The 11,927-nt window shown below is 52.6% G+C and overlaps 1 pseudogene; it reads left to right on the forward strand.

The window, feature by feature from the left end:
• The first annotated feature begins 1,038 nt into the window (after positions 1 to 1,038).
• LOC144102146 (uncharacterized) lies at positions 1,039 to 1,883 on the forward strand (annotated as a pseudogene).
• Positions 1,884 to 11,927: the final 10,044 nt, after the last annotated feature.

The following is an 11,927-nucleotide window of genomic DNA, read 5'->3' on the forward strand; positions in this document are numbered from 1 at the left end:
ACAGATCAAGGAGGAGGTGCTTAATAATGTCCCAAAATATGGAGAAAACGTCTTGCTAGTTCTCGACCTTAAAGTGGCCTTCGACAACATAAGTCACAGGGCTGTGCTGGAGGGGCTCAGCAACCTGGGTTGCGGGCAGAGAATATACAACTATGTAAAACCCTTCCTCAGCAACAGAACCACTACCATTGGAATAGGAGGAATCAGGACTTACACCTTCTCCCCCAAAAAAGGAACATCGCAAGGCTGTGTGATATCCCCTGTTTTTTTAACATTGTTATGATTGGCCTAACAAGGAAGCTCGAATAAATTGAAAGAACCAGCCATGCCACCCACGCAGACGATATCACAACCTGGGTGACGAGGGGATCTCTAGGACAAAAACAAGACCTTCTTCAGTGAGCAGCCGACATGGTGAACGCATACGAGCAGCACTGCGGACTTGCATTTTCCCCTGAAAAATCCTAGGTGCTCAGAGTCTACAGAAAAGGGTATGATCTGCAAAACTCCATTGACATCTAAATAGGGGAAATGTTGATTCCTGAAGTATCGAGAGTTAGATACTTGGCGTGTGGACACAGAGTAACCATCGTATAGATCCCACAATCAGACTGTTAGCAAATACCACCGCATAGATCACAAGGATGAATGCACGAATTTTCCAAAATAAGAAGCGGTATGAACGAGGAGGACACATCGTGGTCAGTAGGATATTGTACAGCATCTCCTACCAAACACGGCTCCAGCAAGAGAAGGAACAATTAGAGGCAATTCTTAGGAAAACATACAAATCCGCTCTCCGACTGCCGGCCAACACTTCGACGGAGAAATTCCTTAAACTGGGCATAAACAACACAGCTACAAGAATATGTCGAGGCCCATCATCTCGCGCAGAAAAGCAGACTCCTGCGGTCCCGAACAGGCATAAACATGCTGCGTTTACTGGGCATAAGGAATGCTTTGAGAGAAATCAACAGCACAGCCAGCGTACCGAAAGAAATCAGGGGGATCATTGAGGTCAGTACAATTTCGAGAAACATGCATCCAGATATACACATGGCAAGAAGAAAGGCAAGATCGGAAGCCCACGAAAGAAGCTTCGCCGGAAAAGAGACGTATTATACGTTGACGCAACCACATACAGAGAGCGATACGGCTCGGTAGCCAGCGTGGTGGATGTTCAGCTCAGCGAAATTAACTGCGCTTCGATCAAAATCGACAGCATCCTCGAGGCTGAGGAAGCAGCAGTCGCACTCGCCATCACCAACCAGGGCGAGGAGCCCCATGCACACATAACTACAGACTCGCAAACGGCGTGTAGATACAGCAGTGGACGCATATACACTGCGGCCATCCGCATACTCAAGGCGAGAACAGTCAGTTTTACGCGATGGTTGATCACGTGGACACAAGGCAACAAGGCTGTAAAAAGGAACCAACGTGCGGATGCCATCGCCAGAGCATATGCCCACCGGGAGGCGCACACGGAAGGGGAACTGGACGCAGTCACGGGACAGTATGAAGCCATCTTGGAACACCAAAAGGCCCTCAGGAGGATTTACCCTCCTCCCCACAAAAAGCTTGGCAGAGAGTAGTCAGTTGCCTGGTGACAACTGCAGACTAATACATGCCCCAATCTTAGTTTACTAAGCAAAGTGTATCCTTCAACATATGACAGCAAGTGCCCGCTCTGCGACCCTGCGGGGAACACTCAACGCTTTATCACGTAACATGGACCTGTTAGAAAAGCAGACAGCGGCAATAAAAACCCACCAACACCGGAGCAGTGGGAGGCTGCGCTGTCCTGCTCGAAGCCTGAAGAACAGCTCAAGCTCATTGACAGGGCTCGCAAGACTGCAAAGGCCACTGGGGCCCTGGACTGAGGAACCCACCTACGCCGAGACAATCCTGCTTGACAATAATGTTTGTAGCGAGAGCCACACTACGCTACCCAGTCAAGCATTTCACCGCGAGCCTGGGACGCCGATAGTGCGCATGCGCGAAACCAGAGAGGAGCAGCAGTTGCGCGGCGCATGATGTAGGAGTTCGTCGCCGCCGCGCGAGGAGCCGCGCTGAACCGACTACGCCCGCCGCCAACGCACCTGCCGCGGTGGCTCAGTGGTTAGGCGCTCGGCTGCTCATCTGGAGTTCCCTGGTTCGAACCTGACTGCGGCGGCTGCGTCTCGATGGAGGGGGAAACGCTAAGGCACCCGTGTGCTGTGCGATGCAACTGCACGTTAAAGATCCCCACGAGGTCGAAAGTATTCCGGAGCCCTCCACTACGGCACCTCTTTCTTCCTTCCTTCTTTCACTCCCTCCTTTATCACTTCCCTTACGGCGCGGTTCAGGTGTCGGCCGATATGTGAGAAAGATACTGCGCCATTTCATTTCCCCAAAAACGAATGTTCCAATTTTCCCGCCGCCGCCGCCGCGCGTGAATGCGCATGCGCGGCAACCAGAGAAGGGCAGCAGGTGCGCGGCGCATGAGGTTAGAGCTTGGCCGCCGGCGCGGCTGCGTGTGGTGTCTTGTGGATAAACTGCGTATGCGCGGATGTGTGTAAAAAAAAAAAATTGTCTGTGGTTTAGCTCTGGTTAACCCAAGTCGAATTGCGAAAGCTTCGTTTCCTCGACACGTCGTCTACGCAGCGTCTCATTCCGACGCTCTCGAGAATTCAAAGCGGTCTCTTCTGAAGTTGAAGAGTCACTAAGGGAGGTGTACTTCTTTTAGCCGCATCTGCGTTACAACGCTTCTTGAGTCTTGCGGCGCGTTCTTCTGGCGTCTCTTGAGCGCGTTGTCTCTTGCTTGCTTCGTTCTGTCGTCGTTGCGTCTCTTTCGCGCTCTCCATAACCAGTATAATATGCATGCCGTTTAGCTAAACGTTGTTCCCGCTCTTCATCAGTTTCTTCCGCACGCCGCCGCTTCTTAGCTGCAGCACATCGTTGCAGCTTCACCTTATACACATAATCCGACATACAGTGGAGGATTCGCTGGGACGACTGCCACAAGCCGAGATATGGGGGCCGGTTTTTCACAGCTGGCATGACCTCACACATAGGTCACGCTAAAGGTCAATGGTGGATTCTCCTGGACGACGGCCAAGAGCATAAACATCGAGCAGTATTGCTTTCCCAATAAAACCTGAGGTGATACGACTCGGTGTATCGCAGTCGCGTCGTATGGGTGACTAAAAGGAGACTCCAGGTGCCGCTATGCGGCGGTATCGTCCAGAAAAGGCCAATCCTTCGGACTCAGAAGTCGTCGCCTGGCACTTGGCCGCTCTGGAGAGAAATAATGAACATCAGAAGGCTAAACGAGCGTCGGAGACGCGTTAGCAAAGAGAACGTCTTGCCAAGCGGAGACGCCAAGAGGCGGAGCGTAACAAGCGGCGCATAGCAGCTCGCATGGTTCCTTCGCAAGAAAATCCCGGTGAAGCAATTGCAACCAAATCATCATAATTAACGACGACTGAAGACCAGGGGGGAACTGCAGCTCTCGCTATGTATCCTGGCATACCTGAGCTGAGTAGTTACTGCCAGTTTTTCATTAATTAATAGTTATTAGTTAATTAATTACCTTAACCGTGCTTTCGCTCGCCTTGCTAGGTTCAGCCCGTTTGAACCACAGCTAATATTTTAGTGCGAAAGCATTTCTAGCCCGGGAACTCTGGACTAGGGCACTCAGCTGCTGATTCTGAGTTCCCAGGTTCGAACCCGACCGCCGAGGCTGCGTTTTTATGGAGGCAAAACGCTAAGGCACCCGAGTGCTGTGCGATGTCAGTGCACATTAAAGGTCCGCAGGTGGTGTAAATTATTCCTGAGCCTCCGCTACGGCACCTCTTTCTTCCTTTATTCTTTCACTCCCCCTATTATCCCTTCCCTTACGGCGCGGTTCAGGTGTCCGCCGATATGTGAGAGAGATAGTGGGCCATTTCCTTTCCCCAAAAATGCAATTTTCAGTTTTCATAGCATTTCTAGCCGTACTCCGCTGGTTTGGCTCACTGGCGCCTCGCACTCGCAGATTTACTGCGTTCCCAGAACACTGTGGCGGAAAATGGGTGCGCATGTCCAGACTTTAACGGGTATCGAGATGTCGTCCATAAATAGTGGAACCTGTAGTGCAGACAGAGCTGATAGCACTGATATCCGCGCCAGCATGCCGTTTCTGTTGGCGCATAAAGCGTGGAAAGATCGTTTGTTGCCTTGGAACTTAAGCTTAAGAATCTATTTAAAAAAATGGCCCTCACTGTCACGAACCACGTACTTTTCTAGTCGTTGCATCAAACTGTTAACATATATGCAGTTTCTGTTTGGCCAAACGTAAAGAAAAATTATGCGGTATAAGTACTGCCGAACCTGGTTAGAGAGCGAAAGCAGTGGTGTATAGGGCAAATGGACGCGCCTTGCAGTGTGTAACGTTGAGTGTGTTCCGCACACTGGATAGGCAGCGTGCCCGCCCTGCCACCATGGAAGGTGGCAGTTAATGGTTGATCGCGTGAGGTTGGTCACCCAATGAACGCTGCGGCCTATTGCTGCAGTGCCGCGAGTCTGCAACAACGTCGGCGCTAATGCAAGCAGCTCACATCTCTCTCATCACCACCGCCACTTGTACCTCCAAGCGCGATTGAGGCGTCCATTGACCCAGGCAGCCAGTTATAAGCCCTTCCTTTCCTCAAAATCATCGGAGTTGAGAACGTTGTGGACGTCAACGCCAGTGAACAAACAAAATTAGCAGCGGTTCAACTATTGCTAAACCTAGTTAGAGAGCGAAAGATGTGGGGCACCGGGAAACTATAGACACGGCTTGGCGTCTGTAACCTTGACTCTGTTCGGCCCTGCCAGCCTGGCAGGTGGCAGTTAAATTAATGGTTGATCGCGAGAGGTTGGTCACCCCAATGAACGCTGCGGCCTATTGCTGCAGTGCCGCATGTCTGCCGCAACGTTGTCAGCGCTAATGCATGCAGACCACATCTCTCAAACCACGACTACGTTCCTCAAAGCGCGATTGCGGCGTCCACTGTCCCGGGGAGCCAGTTCTGCGCCTTCCTTCCCTCAAAATCATGGAAGTCTAGAACGTTGTCAACGCCAACGGCAAAGAACGCAATGAACGCTGACGGTCTATAGCTTCAGTAACGCGTTTCTGCTAGAACGCGGTGAATTCCAACGCATGTAGCGCTCATCTCTCACTACCGCTGCAAAGGTTAAACCCCAACTGAGGTGTCCACTGTCCCAGGGGACCAGCTATGCGCCTTTCCTTTGCTTTCGAAAAAATTCAAGGTTGGTTTCGCAAATATCTTTTGTGGAAAGGAAATGGCGCAGTAACTTCCTCACATATATTGGTGGACACCCTAACCGCGCCCGGCGATGGCGCGCGGCGCAGCTACTATGTTTCGGCTGAAGGTCGGCTGATGGTAAAAATCCGGCGTGCGCAAAACGCGCCGCTGCTAGCCCCATTAATCTTTTGCTTCAAAAACTAATGACACCCGGAACGCGCCATAAGGGGAGTAAGGTTGAGGGGAAAGAAGAAAGACAGAAAGAGGTGCCGTAGTGGAGGGCACCGGAAAAATTTCGGCCACATGGTGGTGGTAGTGGGTATTTGTTAAAATAATAGTAAAAAGAAAGGAAAATATTTTTGCTAGCCCCGGCATCTGCCATCGATACTGAAGCACCTGAGCTGGGGCAGCGGAAATAAAGGATAGCAGGCAGAATGGAGAAATGAAATGAAAGAGGTGTGGGTACAGGAAGAGAGGATAGGGGAGAGGTAATATACACAAACTTTTTACACAATAAGAAATGTGTCCAGGTTGTTCACGTGATTAGTTTATGATGGAGCAATTAAAACACACGCGCACAGCACTGTGCTGGCTACAACTGGAGTCGGGCGTCCAGTTGTTGATCGTCCAAATTAGAACTCGCGAAGCGTTCGGTTTCTGCGTGTAACTACCTGGCGGAGAACAGATGGGACGTCAAGCCCGTCTGGTCGAGGAATGCACAGAGGCTCACCAAGGTTCGCTCACGGGTGCGCGCACTGCCCTGCGGCCACTATAGCGTCTTTAGGGAGTCTGATAGTATGCCAGCGCCATATAGGCCCCAAGCATATCGCGACGAGCATCGGCGAACGCAGCACAGTGAAGGAGCAGGTGTTCTAGTGTTTCCACTGCACCGCATCCGTCACACGCATCACTCGTCGCGATTCCGTGACGCACCCGTCGTTCCCCGGGCCACACGCAGCCAATGCGCGCGCGGAGGATCATTGCACGCGGCGACCGCGTAAGTGCGCGACAGCCGGTGATGCTGTCAATGCGCTCTCCTCCTGCGATGCGTGGGTCGGGGTGCTGCTATCGGAGATGGTCCTGGATAACCGCACGCACATCCTCCGGATATTCTGGACAACCCCGGCAGATGTCAGGTCAAGGCCATCCTTGCGCTCGATTTAAAAGGGGCATTTGACAATGTCAACCACCAGGGAATACTGGATGAGCTTAACAGCATGAACTGTGGTTACCGCACATATAATTACGAGAGGAACTTTCTCTCCAATAGAAAAGCGTCAATAAGTATTGGTGATCGGTCCTCCTCTCCGTTCAATCTAGGTTCCAAGGGCACCCCGCAGGGAGCTGTCTTGTCTCCGCTTGTCTTCAACCTGGCCATGCGTGGGCTACCAGAGAAGCTAGACCGCATCCAAGGCATTGAGCACGCTATATACGCCGACGACATTACGATCTGGTGTTGCAGCGGTAATGAAGGGGAAATTCAAGGCCGGCTTCAGGAAGCAGCGAATGTCGTGTGCCAGCATGCGGCGAGGCATGGGTTAACGTGCTCTCTCGAGAAATCAGAGTTACTCCTGATCGACCGTGGCAAGAGGCAGAATACGGGGCTTTTGCCGTCCACTCCCTCTGTCGCCATTACGGTCTAGGGTTTGAGCATTCCGATCAAGAAAGAGATCAAGATCCTGGGAGCCATCATACCCAGCGGCAACACTAACACCACTACTATCAGACAGCTCGAAGCCTATTCCGAACAAGTCTCTAGAATGCTACTCCGGGTAATCAAGAAAAGAAGTGGGCTAAGAGAGAAGGAGGCCCTAAGATTAGTTCAGGCTTTCATTCTCTCTAAACTAACACACGCCACCCCGTACTTACGGCTTAGCAAAAAAGGAGAAAGACCAACTAGATGTTATTATTCGAAAGGCAGTTAAGACGGCGCTGGGACTCCCTTTATGCACATCCACTAAGCGCTTACTACAGCTGGGGATCCATAACACCATCGACGAACTAATAGAGGCCCACCGTGTAAATCAAATTGTCAGGCTCTCAACATCTAAGCCTGGCAGGAAAATATTACAGAAGCTGAGAATCAGTCCACCCCGGGAAGTCGCTGACAAGATTGACATGCCCATGCAGATTAGATCACACATTACGACTCACCCCATACCAAAACGCATGGATGAGGAATATAACAGAGGACGGAGACTAGCCAGAGCTAGACACCTCTCTAAGCGCTGGGATGGAAACAAGGACACGATCTACGTCGATGCGGCTGGACCCGTTAACGGAGTCGCGGCAATTGCAGCAGTTTCACCCCGGGGGGATATCATTGCAAGCAGCATTATCCAAGCGGTGGATACCACATCGGCTGAAGAAGCAGCTATCGCACTAGCGATATCAAAGAACAGCGAGGCAACGGTTATGTCCGACTCACAAGCAGCGGTACGCAATTACCTCAGAGGCCGCGTTGGCGCTGCGTGTTGGGAAATTTTGGAAAGGTCTAATCCTTCCAACATCCAGACCTTCTGGACGCCAGGGCACCTCTCAACGACGGGCAATGAGGCGGCCAACACAGCTGCTCGAGCTCTCCTCCTCCGAGCATCTGGCACGCAGCCTCTCTCTGACATAGTTGACAACCCCTCACCCTTACTAAGCTACGCAGAAATTACGGAGTACTATAAGATCACAAGAAGGGAATATCCTATTCCTCACAAAACCCTAAGTAAATATGAAGAGCACATAATCAGGCGACTACAAACTAATACTCTGCCCAATCCCTACCTAATGAGTAAATGGTACCCAGAAACCTACAATTCGTCCTGCCCCTTCTTTGGAGCAGTTGGCAGACTCTTTCACGCGGTTTGGGAATGTCAAGAAAACCCAGACTTGGACAGCAATCCCGATCCGACTCATGAGCGCTGGGAGGCAACCCTTCATAGCCACAGTCCACTCGACCAGAAATTGCTGGTTGAGAGGGGCTGGATTATGATGACTACCAATGGGTTCTCGTACTGAACCCACCCAGTTTTTGTGCTCTGAATAAATGTTTTTCCTCCTCCTCCTCCTCCAGCGCAAGGGGCAGGCAGCTGGGAGGTAGTTTATGTGCGGCGGTCGCCAGGCCGTGAGCTTTTTCGTTGCCGGCGATGCCGCAGTGACCGGGCACCCACTGTGCACGCACGGCACAACCTTTCTGCGCGAAGCTCTCGATGAGGGAGTGAATGTCCCGCACTAGTGGGATACCGCGGCCTATGGATTGCAGTGGACTGAGGGCGGCGAGGGAGTCGCACAGCAGAGCACTCCTGGGAGGTGGAGGGGCGAGGGTGCTCCCACGATATTATTATAATAGCAAAGTGCTCCCACCATAATCATTCAGAACACGCTATCGCCCACACACAAAAATTGGTTATGGTCTAGCTCTGTTAGACAAGTATATACACAGCGAAAGCGCGGAGACTTCTGCATCGGAAGAGTACATTCACTAGATGCGCCTTTGTTCACGGTTAAAGCTTGAGCCTTGTGGGGGAGTGGTAGCGTCTCCGCCTCAAACGCCAAAGGCCCTGGTTCGATGCCGAGCCTCGGACACAGGTTTTTCGTTGAAGCGGGAGCTACAATAAGTCGAGCATTTCGCGGTACATGGGAGAGGACAGTTGTGCGCATGCGCCGTTACCATGGCAACCGGAGAAGAGCAAGGTGCGGCTTGCGCTTCGCCACCGCCGCGGACGCGTGCCCCCTCCACCGTCGACGCCGAGCGTGACGTCACGCGGATGGGCAGTTGTGGGCATGCGCCGGTACCATGGATGGCAACCAGACAGACCCCAGCGCTGCGCCGCGTGCTTCGTGGCCGCCTCGCCACACGCCGCTCTGCCAACCGAACCGCGCGTCGCATGCGGAGCATTGCGTGTAAAAGGCGGAGATGTAATGGGCTTCTGTGTCACAATGTTTGACATGACTGCAGAGGAGATAGTCCGCCGCTACTAAACAGCGTTATAGACAAGAGAAGACTAAGGGCGCGTTCACACTTGTCCAAAAATCCGGCGAGCGAAGCGAATTCGGCCGCTTTCGACGCCGACGAAGGCGGAAAGCAGCGCGGCGACGGCGTTTGGGCTGGACCCAAATTTTTCGCGTTCGCCGCCGCCTTCGCCGCGACAAACAAGGCGGCGCCCTTCGACGCACGACCCCTCGCCTCGGAATGAATTCGTCGTTGTCGCGGCTTTTTTCAGCGCGTTCACAGGCCATAAATGGGACACCGGTCCATTGCTTCGTCTCACCTCACCTTTAAGTAAACGTATACGTGATAAATTTGCTTTATTTTTTATTTAGTGTGACGATTCTGCCTCTACTCGGCTTAAGAGGAGCGCCGGTTTTGTTGACAGTACTAGTTCCCGTCCTGACAAGCAGATGGCGCCACTAGGATGGGTGTTTCTTTGCGAGTGTGTTTGCATACGCTGAACTAAAAATGGGAATGTGATCATGTTTGCGTACGTAAGCGTGCATACGGTTATGGTACACAGACATCATCGATTTATGCTCTTTCCTAACCATATCTGCGTACGCGCGTGCGGTGACGTGGTGGCCGGGAAGTGTGTGGAAAAGCGAGAAACAGCAGCGGCGTGGCGGTTCCGCCTCGCCCGGGCGTCAACAGATGTGAACGGGCCCTAGTTTTTCCTGCGAGCGAATCCGCTTTTCCCTCGTCGGGTGATTGGAGAAGTGTGAACGCGCCCTAACTCTTCCGATCCTGAGGTTGTCGTCTGGCTGTTAGCTACTCGACAAAGAGAGAATGAGCGTCAGAAGGTGAAGAGAGCAGCGGAGACGCCCGAACAGAGAGGAACGCCTTGCCAAACGGAGATGCCAGACTGCCGAGCATAATAGACGGCGCATAGCCGCCAAGATGTAGCCTATGGATGGCGTCGGTCGACGGGAACCAACAGAAGAGGATGTGAAGGCCCGTCGTGTGACTGATCACACCATTCGAGTTTCCGAAAAACAAGCTCAGCCAGGGAAACGTACCTCTAGAGCGCTACGTACATCCTGGTATAGCTGAGCTAAGCCACTGCCAACTTTTTATTCAGTGAGTGTGCGGGGGTTTCAGTGGTCCCATAGATGCGGCCACCGAAAACTTTAGCTAGCGGTTAAACGCAGGCTCCGTTAAGGCGCGTTTATATTCCGGCGTAACGCGCGCGCTGCACGGCGACGCCACTTCGGCCAAAGCGAGACCCTCTAAACTCTAACTGCGCTTGACCGCCGACGCGTTCGGCGGCTTCGGTGTACTCTGCCCGCACTGGCGGAGACTTGGAGCTTGCCTCTATTTCGCGCCGAGTGCACCAGCCGCTGCCGGTCCGGCCCGGCCAGACCGGTCCAGCTCCGCTGCGAGGCGCGCGTTGTGACGTCATGTGCCTCCTCGGAGCACCGCCACGGCGAAATCGCAAGTTCGTGGCCAGTAAAGCTTTCGCTTTAAAACTGCTGGTGGCCTAGCACCGGTTAAACCTAGTGAGTACGTGATAGCCATGCACAGGTTAAACGGGTTCGCTATTGTTTGGTCAACCAGGCCTCGTCAGAGTTCAGGCGCTGTTCAGGTGTCAGCCGACATGCGAGACAGATACTGCCCCGTTTCCTCTCCCTCAAAACCAATTGTACAATGCTAAAACTTCGGGATCTGTAGCCTGTAAAATGAAATAATAATATCAATAATTGCTTTTTGGGGAAAAGAAATGGCGCACTATCTGTCTCATATATCGTTGGACACGTGAAACACGCCGTAATAGAAGAGATAAAGGAGGGAGCCAAAGAAGAGAGGAAGAAACAGGTGCTGTAGTGGAGGCCTCCGGAATAATTTCGACCACCTGGGGATCTTTAACAAGCACTGACATCGCTCAGCACACGGGTACATTAGCGTTTTGCTTCCATAAAAACGCAGCCGCCGCGGTGTAAAATGAAATGCAAATTAGCTTTTGAAGAAAGGAAACGGCGCAGTAACTGTCTCAGATATCTGGGGGACCCATAACCGAGCCTTTCGCGTGTCGCCTCTAATTACTGATGTGGTTCTGAGTAGGTGCGCTCGCATTGCACATCTTCACTCATCGCGTATCTGACCAGGGCGTTGTTGTTGGTGAGATTGCTGGAAGAATGAAAGGGGAAAGTGCACGTGCCTGCCCACTGGCTCAAGCTGAGCCACAATCGCTGCCACGTGGAGAGAGTAGGAGAGTTAAGAGAGATACGAGAGGCAAGATTGAAAGAAAGGACGCGCGTCGCAACAACCGCATCTTCTGAAGCGACGACGACGGTTTAGCAACGATACCGCCGGTGATAAGGCGCCGGCCCCTGTGCTGTGGGAAGTCAGTGCACGTTAAAGACACGAGGTGGTCGTAATTATTCCGGAGCCCTCCACTACGCCACCTCTTTTTTTTCTCATTCCTTCCTTTATCCCTTCCCTTGCGGCTTGCATCAGGTGTCCGCCGAGATGCGAGACAGATCCTGCGCCATTTCCTTTTCCCAGCAACCAACAACCAACCCTAGCGACTGAGCCACCGCGGCAGGTGTGCCGTAGTGGAGGGCTCCGGAATAATTTCGACCACGTGGGTATCTTTAACCTGCACTGACATCGCACAGCCGACGGGCGCCTTTGCGTTTCGCCTCCATCGAAACGCGGCCGCCGCGGTCGGGTCC

The sequence above is a fragment of the Amblyomma americanum genome, chromosome 8 (assembly GCF_052857255.1).
Source record: "Amblyomma americanum isolate KBUSLIRL-KWMA chromosome 8, ASM5285725v1, whole genome shotgun sequence".
In the NCBI taxonomy this organism is placed as follows: domain Eukaryota; kingdom Metazoa; phylum Arthropoda; class Arachnida; order Ixodida; family Ixodidae; genus Amblyomma; species Amblyomma americanum.